This window comes from Ictidomys tridecemlineatus, chromosome 11 (assembly GCF_052094955.1).
Source record: "Ictidomys tridecemlineatus isolate mIctTri1 chromosome 11, mIctTri1.hap1, whole genome shotgun sequence".
NCBI lineage: Eukaryota > Metazoa > Chordata > Mammalia > Rodentia > Sciuridae > Ictidomys > Ictidomys tridecemlineatus.
The window spans coordinates 71,046,398-71,069,158 of NC_135487.1; the positions used below are offsets into that span (position 1 = coordinate 71,046,398).

Consider the following 22,761-nt stretch of genomic DNA (forward strand, 5'->3'; position numbering starts at 1 on the left):
AATAACTGCTATTCATTCTTAGTTGAGGGATTTGGGTTCTGTTGAAGGCTCACTAGTAAAGGCAGCTCATTCATTTCTGAATCAAGTTTTTGCTTTTTGAGAGGCCATCAAGCCCCCTTCAGCTCCCCTTCAACTTCCTGCTGGGTTTCTGCCCAAGAACTTAATTGTTAATGGCTCCCAGCTGTGCCACAAACATCATTTCCTTAACCCCTTCCTTCCTGGCCGCCAAATGGTGCTTGAGAAATTAAGTCCCCTATGTGGGCTGTTGGTAGAAGCAAGGAGTTGATGCCCAGGTAGGAAGATCTGAGCATGAATAAGTTTTACTCAGTCCAAAGCCTTGTCATATACACACCTCCACTCCAATATCTTGGGGGGAGGTGAGTAAGTTAAACTTTACCCTGAATCTTAGCAACATACCAACCCTATTTTTCTTACCCTCTTACATAATCTTGACTGGTGTTTATTATCATTCAGTTATTTATTTACACATCAATGGCCTTCTTAAGCTGCTATCTGTATTTAATCCCTACTGGCAATTCTTTGGCTCCATCTCCACTTCCTCATCTTCCCTGGATCTTCTGCTGAAGCCCCAGATTGCTCTCACTGTCAAATCCTATCCATGCAGCACATCAGCCTCTTAACAACTGTGATTTTCCTTTTAATTTCTGCACATACTTTCCATTATTTCTTGTTCAGAGAAATGCTTCAGGTAGCCGAGGCTGAACTAGTTTCATTCTTCATTCTGTGCTTTTTATCATGAGAAACTTCCTTCTCTTTTATGGGAACTGGCAGGGATGAAGACTTTCCATTACCTTTGCTTCTTTTCTTCAAACTCCCATGGGAGCTTGTCTTCTTCCTACTTACAGTGCTTCAAGATCTGTGGAGACCCGGCTCTTCTTACAGCTTCTATTCCAAGTCCTCATTCATATCAGTCACCAGGTTCCAGGGACCCTGGGCGCCCTCATGCACAGCTTGCCACTTTCCCACACCAGCCAAGTGCTGAGATTGGTCCCCAAACCCTCAGCCCACCACAGGCTTCCTTCCTTTCCCAATCCACTGTTGAAATTTACACTCCGTGGTACCAGGAATGACCAATTAGCAGCTGAGTCAGCTACTTGGGTAACAGCAAACTCCCATATTTTTTTCCCCCTATAACTTTATATACTTAATGTTTTCTTCGGCTCTGGTGATGTCTTGCCTTAAGGGATTCTTTCAAGACTGAAGGAAGGGTGTCACTCACATTTATTGTCTACTATTATTCTAGGCCTCATCTGTGGTTCTTTACAATTTTTACTTGATTTAATTAACTACTTTGTATATTACTGCAGTCAACACTGATGATCTCCAACAAGTATCTGTTGTTCCAGGTTGAACATGGGACTATAGCATTTCCTCTTATATTTTCTCATTTTTTTCATCTTCATGTAACCCTACATACCCACTTTACCAAGAGGAAGTGAGGCACAGAGGGGTGAAGTAATTTTTTGGTTACCCAGCTACAGAGATTCAAATGAGAGGAGTCTGATTCCTGAAACCACTGCCTCAGGTGACATCCATGAGCCAAATAATCACAGTCCACAGTTGCTACCTTCCTGGAATTTAAATTTCAGTGTATGTATGTATGTGTGCAGGCACCTATATTAAACAAAGAGTTATACAATTAATTCAATTATATCTGTGGTACAGGCTTTAAAGGTAAGAATAGGCTCTTGTGATGATACAAAATATGAAGCTCTGACCAGGTGGAGAAATTCGGGAACATCTTCCTCAGGTAATAACATTGACATTGAGACCTCCAGGAAGAGAGTAAGTAAGAGAGTAAGAGTAAGTAAGTGGGATTGGGGTTCTAAAGGCAAGATACTAGAGCTACAAAAATTCAATGCAAACCAGTATGAACTGAATGTTTGGGATAGAAGGAGAGAGAGTGGTTTGGCATGAAGCTGAAGAGATGGAAACTGTGTTATTTGGGGCCTTGTAGACAAAGACAAAGGTTTTAGCCTACTTAAAAACCATGCAAGATTTTTAAGTAGGAGACTGGAATAGATATGTACTTTTAAAAGTTGGCAATAGAAAAATAAATCAAAGGCATTTGGAAGAAGGTACAGTATATCAATTAGGAGGACATTTTAATTGGCCAGTGATATTTTATGATAATGCCTATTTTACAGAAGAAGAAAACATAAAATTCAGAGTTACCTAAGTTGACCATAGGTTGTGCCAAAGCCAGAATCTGAATTCTGTTCTTCCTATTATTCAAGGTCATGTAACTTTCCACCACATGAGTCTTTTTCTTGTGAGAATGAATTCTGTCTCTATACTTAACAAAATTCATCATGAGACTAGAGCTTAGGAGACAGGATTAAGGTTACACACCCAGTAAGGAGCACATGGCAGATTTTAACTCATGTCTTTGAGGCCAGACCTAGTGTTCTTTCCACCTTGTGCTCCCCTTTGCCATTAACCAATAGCATGTTTCAAAAGTCTCCCTCCTTATTATGAAAATGTCTTAAATGACATTAGGGTCATAAATAACAATAAATACAATGTATAAAAATACCTGCCCAGTATACCTCACAGGATTATTATGAGGTTGAGATAATATGCATTAAAACACTTCATAAACTGACAAATACTCTACAGAAGTAAAGCATTACTGATGTTTGTTATAAAGAGGAAATCAGAGTGTCCAATAGGAACGGGACTTCTTCCTTTCATTTTCATGTCATTTGCCAGAAGTGCTAGCAGGTTTTAAAGTGCAGGTGTATTTCACAGATTTTTTGTAAATCAGGAACGGGGCCAGGGAGAACCAACTGATATCCCTGTTTCTACCATGCTCTATTACATGGTTATGCCTATTTGGAGTTCAATTGGATAATCCTCACTATAATTACTTGTTGTAGAGAAACCTGTGTGTCCCAGAGCTCTGCCTGATGTGTCACTACTGGAACTTGTATTTTATGAAGAAAAAGCATTTTTTTTAAATACACCTGCAGCTGAGAATTTATCTTTGCAATTTAAATTCTCAAGGAGAATGAAACATGGATACACAGACCCAAATCAATAGTCATCTTTCTTCCATTAAAGAACTTTTAGGGTTTTTTATAGGATCCCATTTCTTATTATTATCCCATTCCTAAAGATACTTTTGGTGTTTGTCAAACTGCAGATCATGACCCATTGGTGGGCTATGAAATCAATTTAATGGTCAAAAGCAGTATTTCAAATATGAACTAGAAGAAAGGGAAACTATCCAAGTGTGGTGTATATAGCACAAGCATTACTTTAGAAAGTTTTTGTCTCAGCTATAAACATATGTAGCAGTGCTCTGGATCATAATAGAAAACATTTTTTTTTTAACTGTAGGTCACCATCAAAAAAAAAATCTGTTACATACTGATCTATTGAACTCAGAGCAAAAGCTGGTACCTTTACACTTTTTAAAATCAATGTATTTAAGCCTTAGCCCAACTTCAGGATGGGGGTGCTCTCCAGGTTTGAGGCAGGTTGTATCTGCTTTAACTTAAGTACTTCCTAAAGGGTGTCTAAAGTAGTACCACCTGGAGAAGGTATGAACAGGGAACCGTCTCACTACCCGGCAACAGCTTACCAAAAGAACCCTGAATCAGTGGCTCCTTGAAGGGGGTGAGAGATCTTCAGAGAATAACTAAAGACTTTTTCAATAAGACATGTGGAGATGTGCTGTGTCATGGGCTCTTGATTTACATTATTTTATCAATTTACTAAACACCTATGTAACAGTTGTGACAAGGTCACACCTTGTCCCCAGTGCTTTATATGTAGTAATTCATGTACCCTGTGAGGCAGGTACTATTGTTACCCTCATTTGAAAAAAGAATAAATCAAAGCATTAAATAAATAAAGAGCAACAAAGAGAATGCTCTCAACATTATGTTCTGCTGTTATGGTGCTTCATCTTAGTTCCCCCCATAGAGCTTACTAATAAGGGTGTTTTACCATAACTGTGGCTCAGCTCCCATCCCCGAAGCAAGGCTTAAGTGTGTGTATGCGTGTGTGTTCGTGGATGAAAATGGTAAGAAAACAACCCCTAAGAATCCTGCCAACACCAATCTAGAAGAAAGCTAATTTATACTACAATGCCACAAAGCAGTGGTTCTTTATCTTACTCTTGTACCTGGTACCCCCTGTGCATTCAGTTAAAATCAGGGAGATTTCAAAAGACATCCTCTGCCATGGGGCAGAACTTTTCCAACAGTTGGGCTGAGAGTCTAAGGGAGGCCACACATGATTAACAGATTTTTATGAGGTCATTACAAGTGAGGGAAGAATAAAAAACAAAGCCTTATGATTTGAGGACAAGGGGTGCCTAAGGTTGGCTGAAAATGTTTAAGCATGTTCCACCATCAGAAAATAAAAGTACACATGGTTTAGAGAAAGGAAAAAATAAGGAGAAAAAAATAAATAAAATTAGGTTGATAAAGTTAGGTGTTTGTAACATGAATAGTATACATCTTTTGCATGTGACAATGTTACATGTGACCTTGAATACAGCACCAACATATCTAGGCAGCATTTCCAAGGACATTTTAAAGGAAAAAAAAAAATAAGCCTGATTCAAGAGAGTACTGAATCTTTTCTTCAAGTGGGAGTGATTTTGTCCAATCAGAAAAGAAAAGATGATAGAGTTCCCAGAACCCCTACAGTCCATTAAATAGGTTACTAAAAATTGGCCATTGTTCCCCATATTCTTTGGTGCCTGCCCCCAAGTTTTTAAGTACAGCAGATTAGATCTCAGTCCAAACTATGAGGAGCAGTAGAGAGCCACGTCCCCGTGGTAAGGTCACAACCTGTGGCCAGTGTACCAGAGAGCCTTCTGAGTAATCCTGGGCTATAGTCATGTCCCCCTTTCCTGATTCCCTTTATATTTATTCCCCCAGTGTAATTTTTTTTTTTTGGTAAATTTCTTACATGCACAACAGAGGGAAAGCTCCTTGAAGGCACAGACTGTTATTTGTTTTGCAGTATCCACACAACAGTCTGTTATGTTCTACACATATTAAAACCTCCATGAATGTTTATTGAATGACTAAAGTGCAAAATCTCACCAAGTTCTGGGTAAAAAAATTTCATGAACCCCTGCAGCTACTACTTCCATTGCTTTTTTTTTATTTATATAGCTTTTAGCCTTCTAATCATTTATTTGGATTATATATCAGTTTTGTAGGTGACCACCTCCCCACAACCCCACTCTTTGTTCTAAGTTGGCTGCGGCAGCTGAAGTCAAGAGCCACTGTGGAAAAGAAAAACACACAGAGAAGATGGTCATCCCCAATATACACATAGCCTTCTTGTTACTCACTGCACCCTCTGATAGGGAGTCCTCTCTCCTGCTCACATCACAGTTCCAGATACACAATCTGGGAGGGGGTGAGCCAGCTTCTTTGGAAGAGCATGTGCAGCTTTCTGGACATGGAGTTCACCTCTTGGACTTCTGATTACCACAGGTTTTCATGCCCACTAGCTGCTGTCACCCTAGGTGACAAATTTAGCCTCATTGACTGTATATAATGAATGAAGAACATCCACCAGAATGTCCTACAGGTGTGGCATTTCCATCCAGGTGTCCCATTTGTATTTAAGATGGTTCTGGTTGAAGGCAAACATCTGTACTGACAGTGCAAACTTACAAGTAACAAAGTACATTAAGAGAGAGTGCAGAGAAATGTCATCAGTTCCCCGTTTAGTGCTTCTTCATACATAATGTTCAGTGTGAAATGTCAGCTTTGGCTTCTACAGGTTATGTGTGTGTGGATAATTTATGAAGTTATCTAGCTTATAAAGGAGAAATGGGTTCTGAAGGCGCTTCTGGTCTAAAATCATCTGGGTGATGACATTAACAGAGAGGAATAATGGAGGGGAGGGGAAGAGGGGAAGGGAAGAGAAGAGTTCAAAACTTTACATATAAAATGAGGATCCTAGAAATGCTCTCATGCACGTTCCTCCTCCATGTGACTTTTAGGATCTTGAAGAATGTCTCTTACCCATTCCTCCTCATGCAGTAGGAGGTGGCTTCCAGTTCTTCCAGTTCTCTCTATTTGTATTTTGTTAATTAGGAACAACTTGTGACCCTGTGCGTCAGATATCAGTCCTGTGCCATTCTTCCTAAGCGGCAGGTTAAATGAAGCTGTTTGTGACTTTATGAACTTTAAAGGCACCCTTCTAACCAACTTTGCCCCAGTCTTTTCATTATGTGGTCCACCTACCTGCTAGTTATTTTGCATAGTTCTCCATAAAATTTCAATTCATGTGTTCTTCCAATCATTCAACAATTGTTTTAAATTATATCTATTTTTTAAGTTCACTGTGTTGGGCAATGATGATGCAAAGGTGAACAAAATACATTCCCTGCTCTCAAGATGCCCCTGGGAAGTCAGACACATAAGCAAATAATTTAAGCATTATTGAGAGTATTTCTATGCCAAGTTGCTATGGGAACACATAGAAGAGGCACTTAACTCAGTCTGGGGAGGAGATGGTAAGGGAAGAATTCTGGAGGAAGTGGTGCTTGGAAAGTGGAAGATGATTAGGAGTTAACTTAGGAATTAGTGGAAGGAAGGGTAAGAGGGAGGTAGAAAAGGGAATTCCCCAAAGCTTCTGCAAAGGCTTAGAATGAAGGAAAAGTATAGCCAGTCTGGGGAATTGCAAGTGGTTCAATATGGCAGGAGCATTAAGTATAAGACTAGAGAACTAGACATGAACCAGTAATGAAGGGCATTTGAAGTCCTATTAAGGAGTTTGGACTTTATCTTGAGGGCCATGGGGAGGCACTGAAGGGTTTTAAATGGGGACTGACAGATCAAATTTGCATTTTACAAAGATCTCCCCAATGACAGCATAGGACCAAGTTGGAACTGGACAAATGGCCGCTGAGGTAGTTCAGATATTTTTCAAGATGGTGAGGAAGGTTAAACATAAAACTAGATGTGGGGGTGCTGATTGGATGTGGGATGTGAGGGAGAAACAGAAGCCAGAGATGACCCTGGGTTCTGGCCATGGCATCCTGCCAGCTGCCTCGCTTGCTAAGTGGTGAGACATGCAATTATCAGGTAAAATTTTGTCTTTCCCTTTCCTCTCATTATTTTATTATTGTTAAATTGTATTTGTTCTTTCACACGAGAAAATAACATTAAGTCAGCTCTTGGGGTGGTATTTTTGTAACTTTGGAAACCAATAATAGCATATAAAGATGAGGTAGGATCATAGAAAAGTTTTTAAAAGAGTACTATTAAATTTTTTTTTTCAGGAAAAAAAAAAAAGCCTATGCCATATGCAGAAAGTTTCCAATTAGGTTAATGTATCTTAAACTGTATTAGTAATTAAGTGCTTTGGGTATTAAAATACCTAATCTAGCTTCAGGCTATTTTTGATAAATCCTTTGACATTTTCCCAACTGAGTGGGAGAGACAGAGCAGAGGAGGCCTCGCCTGGGATTACAGAGCTGTTGGCTCCATTCCCCAGCTTTTAGCAGCTTATAGTGTGACCTTGGTAAAGTTACTTTCAGTCCCCAACCTTTAGTTGTTCTATCTGTGAAATGGCAAAAATAAGAAGATGGGTACATGATCGAGCACGTAAATAAGTCCCCTTAGACAGGGTTTGAAACTTAGTAGTTTGTCTTTTGAGGGATTTTTTTTGGGGGGTAGGCGAGGGGAAGTAAGGAGAGGGTGTTAGTTTGGGTTTGTTTTTTGTTATTTATTTTACTTAGGGACATATTAGTTTTAAAGAAAAAAATATGCAATGTTTACAGTGAATATATAAATGTGTGTGTGTGTGTGTGTTTGTGTGTGTGTGTAACAGGGCAACAAGGACATCCATACAATATGCATGGAACAATTGCAACTCAACTGAGTCACCAAGGACCCAGAATCCTTCTGTCTTCCCACTTTGCTCTATTTTATTTGGCATTGCTTACAGTGGGGTAGCAGTTGCACCTCAAACAATCGTCTCCACATTGGGCAGGAAGAAAGTCAAAAGGTTGGTGCCCACTCCATTCCTCCCATTTATGAGAAAGAAAACCATTTTCCCAGAAGTAGTATCATGGCTGCATTGGAATCTTGTGAACAGAACTGGCAGATCCCAGGGAATCAGGCAATGAGAGTGGGAAAGCATCGTGGAGGTTCTTCCACCTCCACAGTGAAAGGGGGCAAGAAAGAAAGGGGCTGAGGATGGCTACTGAGTAATCGAAATGGCAGCAGCTGTCACAGCTGCTAAGCAGAGCACCTTCCAGGAGTGGGAGAGTGAGTCATTCTGGTGCACATAGAAGATCAAAAGTCAGGCTGGTGCTGAGACTTTTAAAAGACACCCACCACTTGGGTGGAAGCTTTTGAGTAATTTCTTTGGTTCAAATTTGTGAAAATCTAGCTTACCCTAGAAGGTGAACTATAGGAAAATCTGATTTTCTAGTGGGCAGAACTGACTTTCAATAAAAAGCCCATGCTTGAAGGGACAAGAGAGAAATATATATCTAAAAAAAAGTGAAAGGGGAAGTCAATTCCTAAAGAAGCTAATTTGTTTGGGAACCTTTGGACTTACCTATTATGGCGGGTGTTGATGAGAATCAGAGTCCAGGAATTATATAGCTGTGTGGTGCCCTTGAAATGGGTGCTGACCCAGCATTGGGGGACATAAGATTAAGCTGAATAAATGTTCCCAGTTCCCATGTTGGTTGGTCCCTCCAAAGTACCTGAGTCCTACAAGCATCCCTGGAGAAATCTTGCTTCTGCTTAAGACAAGGCCATAGGGAGCATACTTCTGTGTTTTCCTCCACCAAATTTGAATAAGGCCTCAATTTTCTTTTTAAGATTATCATTTGACAAGGTTTCTTGTTAATGCTTATGTGCCTCAGGCAGCCTATTAGGATATTAGGGAAAACTGCCCACCACTTTCTTGTTGTTGTTTTAACCTGAAAACAAAGTGTATAGAATTGCAGATTATATTCCTAGAGAGGGAGAATGGCTCCCAGGTCTGACCACCCACCATCCTCTCCTCCTTAGGCTCTGATTCCACAAACTGGTGAGTTTATCCTGGGCTATAAAAGGAAGACTCTCAAACTACCTTTCCTCTGTGCCTATATCATTATGTAAGCTTCTGTAGTCACCAAGACTCAAAGAGGAAAAAAAAAATCTGTTTTAAAAAGTCAGCTTCCTTAGTAAGACTGTCACTTCCTCCTTTTTTCCCATGAATTGTTTTCCTGGAGAGAAGATTGCATGTGTTTTCAAATGTCCCATCTGGCCCAGGATCCCCACTAGATTCAGCAGGGCATGGGTAGAGTATGTAACTCACACAGGGTAATGCAGGGGCACCCAGACAGAGCTTGATGAGGAAAAGCAGACTTCTTAGCCGGTGTAAGTGAACTGGCAACTCAATTTCAAGGACACATGCAAGGAGAATTACCAGGGAGGCTCCAGCTACAGAGAGAAGTCTTGTCTGTGTATTTTTGCATGCAATTGTGCCACTACTAATCTGTCTGTTTGCAGTGCAATAGTCCAGCTCCTTTACTAGATTGAGTGCATCCAGGAGAAGAGAAGCAAGCTCACACACAATTAGAACACATTTTTGAACAATGCAGAAAGTGAAATTAAGGTTAATAAGCACTGAATCTATTTTCACACCACACTGCTAGCACTTGCTTCAGTGACTCAAAACCATACAGTTCATGCTGTGGAAAACTGTCACAGAGATGCCATGATGACCCCTTTATCTATTATCAATTGTCCAAGAGTTCCATGAACCCATGGCAACATATTCAAGGTCCCTAGCATCGTGGTTGCTTACCTGTTTAAAGGGAAAAGTTTTGGTTCTATCATCCTTCAGATCCTGCAGAGATGGCTCATAACTACTCCCAGAAGTGAGGGTAGAACAGGAATTCTAAAGAGGTTTTCATTGTGAATAAAAGAGCAGTGGATACTCATCACTCCTCTTCTTCTGGTTTTCCCTGTCAGGGCTGGGGAGAGAAGCAAATAGGCAAAGGTTCAGAGTAGTCGGGAAAGCAGGGCTTTCTCGTGGAATGAGTTGATGTATTTAACTTCCGGTCCCACAGGGACATTCTAATAAGGTTACAGCGGCACACCTTGATCTCATAAGAGAACACTGTGGTCAAAGGGACTGAACCCAACAACTCTAAATATCCTCTGCTTAGAAATAGCCTTTCTGAATTTATGGGCCTAGGTAAATTGATATCCTGCTTTAGAGAGAATTTTAGATTTTTGAAATTTCCCTCAGAATATTAGGCCATGATAAGATTATCTTGGTGATTCCTGGCTCCCCACTCAACCCTTTGTCCCATAATACAGTTACAACCTAAGCTAAATGAGCCTTTGTTGACTTGAAGTATAACCTACTTAATGTGGGAAAACTTAGGACTCGTAAAAATTTCCATTTCAGTCATTGGTCAAAGTTAAAAAAGTCGGGGGAGACCATGTTTATATCTTACAGATTTTATTAGAGTGGTTCATCCTTTTTGAATGAAGAACATCATTCAGGAAGAAGATGAAATTTTCTATTTTTGGAGGCTGTCTGAACTATGCTCAACTACAGGGACTATTTCATCCCTGTGGCCCTACTCAGGGGTCCCTGTGTCTTTGGGCCTAATGAAAGCCAACTTATTTCTGATTTCTCTGCTGTCAGCATGCCCAGATGGGTGATTTGTCCAGCGCCTGGGGTTTAGGGCAGTAGGCATTAGCCTTGGGGTGAAGAGTTGTTTGGAAAAACTTCCTTCAGGGAAGAACATGAAAATCCTCTCTATTTAGGGGCAGTTCACAGGCTGGTTTTCCTGGTAGCCATAGCTCCCTCTGCTGCCCAGCTAGGTGCAAGAGAGGCCAAAGGAATCAGAAATGAGACAAAGCAGAGCCTACCTGGAGTCTAGTCAGCCCCAGGAGCCAGCAGTAATTGGAGGCAATTAGCTCTAGAGTCTAGGGCCTTAAGCATGCCCAGTGTGATGAATGATTCAGGCAGGCAGTATTAGGTCTTGGAGGGTGGGGGTAGAACAAGCAAGGGGATTGAATTTTTAAAATGGCACCACGAAACCGTTGGTTAAAATCAAATATACAAACAAAAGAAAATCTCAGGTTCACGCATGAATGTGATTAACCAGCAAGTTCTGTTCCTGGGCTTTCTCCTAGATGATATTGCTCTATTTGTCTTCTAATATCGCTGCCACCAGCTGTTACCTGGGGGCAAATGATATAATCTCTGCCTCATTTTCCTGATCTTCAAGTGGCATTATTATGGAAAATGCATACACTTATCACAATGCCAGGTACTCATATAGAAGCAGCCAACACATGTTAGCTATTGTTTTTAGTCTAGTTAATATTAGTGTTCTTTAAGCTCTCAAACATGGCTGTACGTTGAAATGATCCAGAGAAATTTTTAAAAATATCGATTTCTGGGTCCTGTTCATTGAGATTCTGATTTGATGGACCTAAGGCGTGGCCTGGGAGTTTCTAAAGATGTCAGAGAATTATAGAATTCAGACAAGTTTAGGGCTCCTCACGATCCTTCCTCAGAGATGTCTCCCAAGGGGCTGAGGTATACCAAATAGAGGAAGGGGGGCGCCTTCTGCAGTGTTGAACTATAGTGTTTATATATAGCTATATGTGGCACAGGGAAACACTTTATGTGAAAGCATGGACCTGGGACCACCAGCATCTGATTGCCTAGGAGTATTTTAGAATTTCATTTTCGACCCCAGATCTGCTGGATTGTAGTCTTCATTTAAGCAAGTCCCTCAGTAGTCAGTGTGCATATTCAAGTTTGAGAAGCTCCCTCCTTTCTTCCTCCTCCTTCTTGATTTGGCTTCTTTTATTTACCATAGATAACATTGAATGCTTCTAACAAGGAAATATCCTTGCAAAAAAAGGCTCCAGGTCTTTATTTCAATAATCTCTTCAGATTCAAATCTCCTTAATTTTTTTTCCCCACTGCCAGACTTAGTTTGAGTTTCTAATACCTGTCTCAACTCACAAGTGCCCACTTCATGTTTGCTGATAGTTGTACACTAGGCCTCTTATGTAGCTTCTAAAAATATTCTTTTTTAAGACCAGTGCGAATGCCCTGCTCAGGCCATCTCTGGTACATTGGTAGGAGTGGGTTGACATTTGACAGAGGATTTTTGGTACATCACAGCTGTGAGAAGAAATTTAGAGGGTGATTAGTATTTGCTAAAGGCTCAGAAAGGAAATAAAATCCTCCATCAGAACCTAGTCATTAGGGTTAACAGTAAACCATAAAATGAATGGAATGTTGGCCCTGTGGACAGGTTCCCAAAAAAGACAATGCAAATGTTTTTAAATAAAATGTGGGGAGACAGGACAAGGCTTTGAAAGAAAGGGAGAGGAATAGAGTGAATGATTTAGTAGATGGAATAAATCTCAGCAGGAATTTAGTTTCTATGATATTAACATAATTCTATGGACTATGACATTAGCTCCTTCTCTCTCTCTCTCTCTCTCTCTCTCTCTCTCTCTCTCTCTCGTCCATCCCATTACCAAAAATATTTTAAACATGAGTTTAAAAAGATTCATATTGAGATAGAAATAATACAAGAATCACTATTGCTGTCTTCACATTTTTCCCCTTATTTTCTTTCTAGAAGCACAATGTCCTCTTTATGATGCTTTTATGTCTATAAACGATTTAGGAGAAGACTCTGAAACCAAATCTGTAAATGTGCAAGGCTCCTGGATTGATGGGGAGGGGTAGGGTGAGAGGGAGACACAAATTGCAAAGAGCAGAATAATCAGATACAGAGGGACTTTGATCTTCTGGAGACCTAAGCTAATAGATGTTAAGTGCAGTTCAGTGGAAGTAATAACCCATGAAGAAAACAAAATCTGCAAAATGATAAAATGCTGCAGTCTACTGATCAAGGAAGACACTGGAAAATTACTATGAAAGCATCCTTAGCCCAGCAGATCCAAGGTGGGGAAAGGGCTGCGTCTGCCAACCAGCAGCCAGACATTCCAGGCAGACTCAGCCGTCTCCCATTTTGTGGCCAGATTAACACTCTGTGTAACCTGAATGCTTTCTCACTGAAAAGTTATGAACTGGCACCATCATCGTCCTGGGCTTCATGTCTCCCAGTGACGTCACAGTGAATCACCCCGAGGCTGGCCGGTAAATTTGTGGGGGAATTTCAGAGGACACTATTCTGTTAATCAATTAGTGCAAGAATTTCTGAAAAGACTCCAAATGAAGTGCGGGTCTTTTTTTTTTTTTTTCCCTGACGTCATTGCACTATAGTTAAGACATCATTCAAGAAATTAAAATCTTACCAAGCAAATGAGAATTGATGGACATTTGAATGCAATTGAAAAATCTAGAACCTTTATAAAAGGGAAGTCCCTAACACTAATTTATTGAAGTACTATTTTATTATGTGTATCCACTTATTGAGCAATGACTACATTATACACACTATATAAGGTAGAGCAGAATTAAATTGATCTGTCTTTAGAACCAATTAAATTCTTATTATCAAAAGGAAACCTAAAATTCGAAACAGACAAATTCAGTCTGAATAGACTCTTTATTGTAAAAAAGATTAAACAACCAAAGACCAACCAGAAAATGTGTAAAGATGGTGAACATCTTTACATCTCCCAGGAAACTGGGAGAAAAGTAGATTGCATTTTTAAAAGCTCCACCTTTTTTACATTTCATGCAATGGCTAATTAAACACATGGAATATGTTATCTGAGCCACAAATTAATGTGTTTGCATAGGGTGGCCGCAAACAAATGAAAATAAAGAAAAGCTATGCTAGCATATTCCAGGAAAGATGTGGGCAAACTCTGCTGGGCCAGCATTTGGTTCACGTTTGAACAGCATACATTAGAATACTTAAAAGCTACGTCTTGCTTAGAGGATTCTCTTTCTCAAGAGAAAAATTGACAAATTTTAATAATACAGACTAATATTGTAAAAGAAAGAATTAAAAAGAAAGGAAAAGAAAAGGAAGTTAATCACTGATTGATTCCAACACATTTCAACTCTGGACAATTTCCTGATGCTAAAGATGGTGAACATCTACATGAACCTATATTCACCATTGTGCTGGCTTTCAGTGAACCTATTCACAGAAAGACTGGTCCCATAAAGTGAGTTCTACCTGTGGGGAAAACTGAGACTGGGCCTACACAATACTAAGGGGATTCCATGGAAAATTAAAACTTGGGGCCCTCCAACACTTGCTGGAAAAAGATATTTGTATAAAATATATATTTATTTTTTAAACAAGTAGAATCCTTGTCTGAAAGTCCTGTGGGTCCAGGCTTGGCTCCCAGTGTAGACTGAGTGGTTAAGATGAGAACTCCCAGCTCTGAGTTAGCAGTCCATTACTCAGCCGCTGTCCCACTGCTTGCCATCAACAGCTCTCCTTATCTATTATATGCATATAACACAATTTAGACTAAGCATGCTGAGTGGATTAACTAATGATTGCAAACCACTTTGGAAATAGAAAATACCCCATACGTGCACGGACTTAATAACGATTAGATAATAGACTGTCCTAAATTTTACTTTTAACTCAAATAAACCTTTTCTTGATGATGAAAGTTATGCTATTAAACAAAAGATTTTTTTTATTTTAAATTTTAACCAGAGGTTTTCAAGGTGTTTTCCTTTGAGTTGAATTTCTGTTCTTCAGACCCATATTTCTGCCAATTTCTATCTCTTGTGCTTTCTCTGGCACAACCGAAAGAACAAAGTTAATAACAGAGAAAGGACAAGCTTTAAAAAGTGCTGCATTTATCGTCAGTTGTAATTCTGCTATTAAATGGTCTTGGCATTTGGGAAATTCTTCTCAATCTTACTTTTTTACTTAGAGGAAAGAAAAAAAATGAAAACATGGAACTGAAACCAAAAATAATCCCTTCTCCATCTTCTATGTTCTCAGACTCTTCCTCTTTGTATTCAGTGTGTGACCTCCTGCATCTATAGGGTAGTGTGCAAGATAAACATTGAGCCTTTGTTTCCCCTTAACTTTTCTAGAATACATATTCCTGTTCTTGTGTGCATGAGCACACGCGCACACGCACACACACACACATACACACACGCACAAATTTGTATAGAAATATTTTTCACTCTGATTTCTGCCTGTGGAACAGATTGAAGATTTTACCATCCAAAACCCACAAAGAGAAAACTCCTACTGTGGTCTTCAGAATTTCCATTCAGTTGATTTGCCTGCCAAGCGCAGTGACCAGTGCCGCCGCTCCTGATGGTGGGGAGCATATGGTACTGCTGTGAATAGTTTTGCTCTCACTGCTGTGAAATCCCACGCCTTCCTACAGAATGTGTTTGGAGGAGCAAATGGTAAGTGTAGCTCTTCCACACAGCTCTGTCTCTGCCTATGGAACCCAGTCCTCTGAACAACAAAATGAAGGGAGAACTACAAGTCTTCATGGGCTCTGGTTTAGCATTCACCTTCAGGGTTAATGGCTACCAGCTAACCATTCCTTCCTCCCAGGAGGGGATTGTCTTTTACACATCCTGGACTTACCAGGAACCATAACGGTAAACCAACCATCCATCATTTTGTTTGTTTGAATCCTCTTCCTCCTTCTCCCCCTTCTTAAAAAAAAAAAAAAAAAAAAAGAATCTCAAAGTGGGACAGAATCTCAAAGTTAAATTGGGGCTCTGAAGAGAGTGCTGGACTTGGAGTTAGGAAGCCTGGAATATCAAACTCTAACTAGCCTTGTAACCTTGGGCAAATTTATTCTGTGCCTCTTCTGTGAAACAGATGGCGTGGGCCCTTAACGCCCCTTCCAGTTCCAAGATTTGTCTAGTCCAAGTCCACCCCACTCCCAACCTCATCTCCAGGAAAGTCTCTTTTCTAAACTGTTCAAAATAAATTGTTATCTTTCACTTTATAACACAGCTTTCAGGAACTGACTTGGTTGCTTGTTCCTGGGTTTACTCACCCCCCACTGTCAAGTGGATCTTTTGTATGTTTAGCAAAAGCGCTCTGCTCTCTTGCTGCAATAGAAGGATACTTTTTTTTTTTGCCTCCTTCTGGGTTTTGTGAAAACAGAGAACTTTTTGGAATTTTGCTTATAATGACTTTTATTATTTGTTCTGATGGTTAGTGAAGTCGCTCTCGGGCTATTAGAACACACTTGCTCTAATAGTCTCTCCTGATCCCCCTCCTCTCTCAAACGCCATCCTCCTCTTCTGCCAGCACAGTGGGTCCTGGTTGAGCCATTGAAGTGGGGCGCTGTGGAAGCCAGAGTGTGATTCCATGAGTGCTACATCCACTGGTATGCAGTTGGAGGGAGGAGGGAGCTGACGTTCCTGTTCTGCTGAAGAGGGCTGTGGAAACTTGAGTCCTAGGTGTGCTTCAGTGAGAGGATGAGGATGTGCCCAGATGGGAAGCTTCAAGTACAGAGGCACTTGTATGTCTACTTATCTCCAGTCTTGAGGATGCTGTTTATGAGTGAGCTATTCAAATGGAGGAAGAAGCCCACAGAGAAGGAGAAACATCAGGTTGGAGTGATTATATACAAGAGGAGAGGCCCTACCACAAGTCCAGTGGGAAAGGAAGAGGGGATAAAATTAAAAATGATTAATGGCAGATCTCTAATGGTTTCATTGGAGCCAGAGAACATGGTAATACTGAATCAGAAACACTCGATGAGGAAAGGAACAGGAGTGTGAAGGAAAATACATCATCTATACATGTTGCTGCACTCTGTGGATGGGAAAGAGTTCCCCCAGAACAGAAAGGAGTCCGTCCCCCACACCCGCAACAGAGGTACCCAAGCTTCTATGGCCTCTTTTGGTCTTTCTGAGAAATTTTAACAGGGCCAGGTAGAACAACTGTGCCTATAAGATGGGACATGAATTCAGAACAATATATCAGCTTTTAGGAGGATTTAATTTAGTGATGTAGACGCCTCTTCTTCTAAATGTATCCCTAAAAGTGCCAAAGAAATTGTGTGTGTGAGTATGTGTGTATCCATGTGTTGCTCAAAGCATCTGTTTGAGAATAAGAAAATAGATCAGATTTTTAGTTGCAGGAGACCTAGCATTGCTCTCCCCTCCAATTCACTCCTTACTCTTTCCCACCTTCTCCACATGAAGCTTAGAATTGCCATGATGTCTAAAACTTCCCATAATAGATTATACTATCCTCCATTTAGGAAGTTCTTGATATAAGGCCATATCATACACAGCTCTTTACATGAATTTTCATATTTAATCTTCATAGCAATACATGACATATCCTCAAACATTTTATGTAGTGCTTATTAAGTCCCAAACAATATTACATATATATGTATATACATATGTGAGGATATATATGTGCATATAAATTGAGTTAAGTACCACTAGCATACTTTTCTATGACCTGTAAGAAAACTGAGGCACAAAGGTACAAAGTTAATAAATTACCCATCCACAAAGAGCTAATAAGTGATACCGTCAGGATCCAAAACCCATGTTTGATGTATTTCATTAGACTGCATACTCCACATGAGTAAGAATCATGTATGGTTTTGCCAGCTATCATATCCTCAATGTCTAGAACACAGTAAGCACTCAAACATGTTGGTTGAGTGTTGAAATACAGAGCTTAAATCATCATCCTCTATGTGATACTATGTCTGAGCAAACTGCTTCTCTCCAAAATCAAGGGAAATGCAACCAGATAGGAAATAAAATTTAGGGACAGAATTATGACTTCAGTCATTATTCAACAAAGAAATATTTACTGGGCACCTACTATGTGGCGGGCCCTGGCCTATGTGGTTCTTTATTTTTTGAGAGGAAAACTTGAATGCCTTGCCCTAGTAACCCTTATACCCAGACAAGGTACCCCCCAACTTTTCTCCACATCTCTGTCCACCTGTCAAGGCTACAACTAGCCCAGCACCTTGTGGAGTCCAGTTTTGAACTCATGCAAGCAGCTCTAAACCATATTTCCCTTGTTTTCCATCCAACTTCAGATTGCAGGACCTACTGGGGATAATGACTCAGTGCTGGGGAGAGTATGGAGGCTGCATGTAGCAGATCTCAGAGGGAGGGACTGCAAATTGGAGGCATTTTATTGTTTTCTCCTTTTTTACTCTGAAAACTTTCCAAAAAGAGAGATCTATTTGAACGGTTTTCAAAATCCATCTTAAGGTCAGCTCTAATTCAGTTTGGGCTTGGCAGTGGTATGATTTCAGTGATGTTATACAGCTGCCAAAATGCACTGGATGTCCACCTTCTCCATCAGCAGTGGGACTCGGGCTGCCTGCATAGCACCCTGCAGACCCCTGGACCCACCTGGCTTCTGGGAAATGTTGGAGTTTGGTCATTGCCAAAGAGAAAATCTTCCATATACATTAGTGGATAGATGGTTGCTAGAATTCAGAATCTCACTTTTAGTGAATTTTATGAAAACAAAGACATCCATTGTGTTGTATGGTAGGTATTCACATGATCTTCCATTTCTCTTCATTTCTATAATCAGGAATAGATTTGAGCAACAGAGGATTAGATTTGACACAGAGCCTGGCACACAGCAGGTAGTCAAGTGACAAAAACCCATAATACTTAGGAACAAGCGAGGAGTCAAGAAACACAGGTTCTAGTTCCTTGATTTTCTATTAACTAGTATGATAAAAGTACGAAAATGATCTCTCTACAGCTCAGTTGTTTCATCTATAAAATGAGATTAGATGAGTTCTTAGATTTCTTCTGGTTCTTAAATTTCACAATTGAAATTGTACTTCCAGGCATCATTACATAGTAGAAAGAACAGATGCCAAAGCTCAGAGTCCATAGATAGGATTTAGCTCCTGCTGCTGACTGCCACTGACCAACCATGGGAGCTCAGACATCTGCCTCAACATCTCTGAGACTCAGTTTCTTCATCTGTACAATCAGGATATTGAAATGTGTTTTGTAGGATTGCAGAGGTAAAATGTCAGTGCCTGAAATACAGAAGGTCTATAAAATACATAATAAATAAAAGATAAAATCTTACCAACTTTAGACTCCATTTTTCCTCATAGAAAACTATATGGCCCCTTAGGGCAATATGCATTCATGGCCCCTGTCCTGTACCACTTCCTGTATTCCATGTAACCATGCAGTGCTCTTCCTATCTTTGACTTTGGGTTTGACTAAATGACATACCTTGGCCAGTGGCATATCAGCAGAAGTGATGCAAACCAAGGTTTGACAAGTAACTGGACTTGGTCTTTGGTGAGAAGACCAAAGAAGGACGTGCCTAGTGCACAGGTCTGAAGAAGAGAATAAGAGATATGGGACAGAGCCAGCATCAGTCGTGACCAGTCTAGGCAAGCCAAATTCCAGTTCATCACTCTGCAAAAGCTAAATAAATGTTTATTTGAAACCACCAAATTTGGGGATGGATTGTTATGCAGCGTTTTTATGGCAATATCTGACACTTCACGGGTTTATAACAGGAGATAGGAGTTTTAGATGGCTTTACTTTAAAATTGGAGTTCTTTAGTGACTTTTGAAAATATATTTACTTTCTATAATTTGGTGAATCTTCTCTTACAGTTTTGGGTCCAATTTTGTTAGGAGAAGGAAGATAAAATTTTGCTCAAATTATATTTCTGGTTCAAATGACAGTTTTAATGGTATCCAAAGCATTTTAAATTGATAGATTATGAACAGTCGAAAATTTGGTAGCTTAAAGTATGGTAGCTTTAATTTTAGGTTTTTAGCAGGTAGGGACATATGTGCAGACCCAAAACTGATTATAGGGTACATCTATATATTGCTTAATATAATTGTCCATTTGTAAAATTCTGGACATTTTATTAATAGCTTTATTCAGATTATGAAGTTTTAAAAATACAATATTAGAAACTGGCCACTGATACATCTATAGGACTCTCTGTCTAAAAGAGGGTTACTATGTTAGTCTATGCAACAGAAGCCACATTCTCCTGAGCCTTAAGACTTGAAACTAACTAGTATGCTTCTTCGGGGCAGGGAAAACATGCATGACACTGGGTATATAATTGTTTGACTAACAGAAGACAAGCACTTTTGTCAAAGGACAGAAAGTAAAAACCTGCTTAAGATCCAGCCCAAATGCTCCTCCATCAGGAAGAATGCATTCCCCTGGGATCTGTCAGACCTGTTCCCAAGTCTGACTTTGCCACTAGGCTGTAAGTTCCTCAAAGATGAGGGACCTGTCACTCCCATCTTACATCCCCTATGCCAATCAAGATCCTTTATGCATCATTTGATCTTAATATTATTAAATATAAATGAGTGATGAAATTATACCAATTCATGAAAGAAGAAGGTAAGGGTCAGGGAGATTGAACTAGTTTCTGGAAATCACCCATTCAGAAAAATCTGGGAATTAAACTTGAACTTGGCTCCAAGGTAATCCATAGTCTATTTCCTCTACACTACACTTGAATCAAAATTCCTGTGGCAGAAAACCAAAAAGCACATGTAAAGTACATAGCACAGCAGCAGGATGCCTAGTAAATGTTACTGCTGTAATCATGTCTTTTTTTTTTTAAAGAGAGAGTGAGAGAGGAGAGAGAGAGAGAGAGAGAGAGAGAGAGAGAGAGAGAGAGAATTTTTAATATATATATATATTTTTATCTTTTAGTTCTCGGCGGACACAACATCTTTGTTGGTATGTGGTGCTGAGGATCGAACCCGGGCCGCATGCATGCCAGGCGAGCGTGCTACCGCTTGAGCCACATCCCCAGCCCTGTAATCATGTCTTAATCTAATGCCAGAAATCTCATCATTGGAGGTGCATCTCTCTTCTCCTGAATGCCTTTTTTTTTCAGAAGTCACCAACTTATTGTTGGTTGAGAGAGAGGGAAAACAGAGTGAGCATCCCAATGGAGTAACAGTTAATTTATGGTATTGAATATCAATCAGATTATTATGTGTCATTAATAACTATGTATGGGAAGAGTTTTGAATTACATAGAAATACATTCAATAATGATGTGTGTGTAGTTTTTTTATTTTTCAATAAACATAGCACAGTATTTTAAAATATGTAGTATATTTGTAATACCATAATGCTTTCCAACACTAAAACGCTATTGAAAAAACACTAGAAGTAGATATTCAAGTATATGTCTTGAAGTGATTAAAAAAAAAAGTGAGTCTGAAAGGATTTCACAATGACCTGCCTGTTACATTCCTGCTTCCCTATAGTGGAAGTGGCCCACTACCACCATTTTGCACCCATGTTATCAATGATGCTACACTTTTATCTTGGTGCCAGTAACCCTGTATTGCACTTCGCTATTTCATATTGGTTTCCTCCTGCTGCCTGACTGTGGGTTTACTAAGAGCAGAGATTGTCTAACTCTTTGGCATATCCCCAGCACCCAATTGGTCCACAGTCCCTATTAGGCTCATAAACTTTTGTTAAATGAACGGTACTTCTTAGAACTGAATTAAGAACTTGTACATGTCCTCTAAGAAAAGGGACAATAGGAGAGAATGTGTGTGTTTATATGCGTGTACTGCAACAGAGTCAGCGCTTGCAAACATTACACTACATGTTTTCACATGTCTTACTTCCAGTTTGCACATTTACAAATTAGAAAATAAAATTTAAAATGCAGTGAGCTGTTTTTCCTCCTACATCGCCTTTTGTGAGTAATGACGAACAGTGCTCAATATGCATGCTCCTCTAACACAAAATCTGTACATTTTCTGAATACAAGCAAAATGTATGGAAATTATATCAAATCTAATTTAAGTGTGTTTTCGTAAAATTAGGATGTATAATACTTAGTTTCATGAGCAGAACAAATAATACAATTAGTGTTTATTCTTTGACTACTCCCTTACTAAACAACTCAGTTTAAAAATGCACACCACACTGAAATGTAGTGCTTCTCAGTCACTGTTCCAGGTTTCAAATGTTAAACAAAGACAGACCAACCTTAAACCTTTTGATAAATATGATGCTCGTGGTAACTGCAGCATTCACTTCGTATCCCATTTCTCCAAGTTCCTGTCAGCCAGATGTCACTTGCAATGCAAACACTAGAAAAATATGAAATAATAATTTCATACATCATCTATGTGTGCATGAGCCGGTCAAACATTCAATACAAATTCAAACTGCTACTACACACAGAGCAAATATCATCCAAATAATATTTAAGATGATTGAAAGGCTTTTGATTTGGAAGTGTATTCTCTTAAGCTAAGTGGTCCCCAAGACCATCTAGAAAATTCAATTGTTTCATTTTTAAAATGTTTTCTGCCCAAAATTATATCAAACCCTAATGTCTCAATAGAAAAACATGGGATTGGATTGCTGACTGGGCGCCTGATGTCAAAGAAAAAATCTAATTTCACAATGGCATTTCCTCATACTGTCTCACCAAAATACAAAATTGATAAAATTTTAATGGATAATTTTCAGAAGCAGAATGTTAACCGTTGCAAGATATAAAGGGAAACTTAGCATTGTAGCATAGGAAAAGCAAAGTGAAGGAAGGTATCGACTATAAATACAGATATACAATGCTATATAAAAAGCATTCTTAAGAGCTTTTTCTTATCAAAAACAGAACTTCAACTTTAAAAAGGACCCTTACTATCAAAATATAAGCTTTGTGTGTGTGTGTGTGTGTGTGTGTGTGTGTGTGTGTGTGTGTGTATGTCCAAGTTTCTCTTCCCAGATCTTTTCTATTTTGTAAAATGATATAGGGAAAGGAGTCACACTGCAAGCTACACTATTAGATATACATTTGT

At 39.5% G+C, this 22,761-nt stretch overlaps 1 long non-coding RNA gene across 1 annotated transcript; it reads right to left on the bottom strand.

Annotated features, from left to right (window-relative positions):
* Positions 1-9,827: 9,827 nt before the first annotated feature.
* On the bottom strand, positions 9,828-22,093 carry LOC120890819 (uncharacterized). The gene is made up of 2 exons (XR_005735272.2): positions 21,941-22,093; positions 9,828-9,979 (listed from the first exon to the last, which is right to left on the bottom strand). It is a non-coding gene; the product is annotated as an uncharacterized LOC120890819 (long non-coding RNA).
* Between the last annotated feature and the right edge of the window lie 668 nt (positions 22,094-22,761).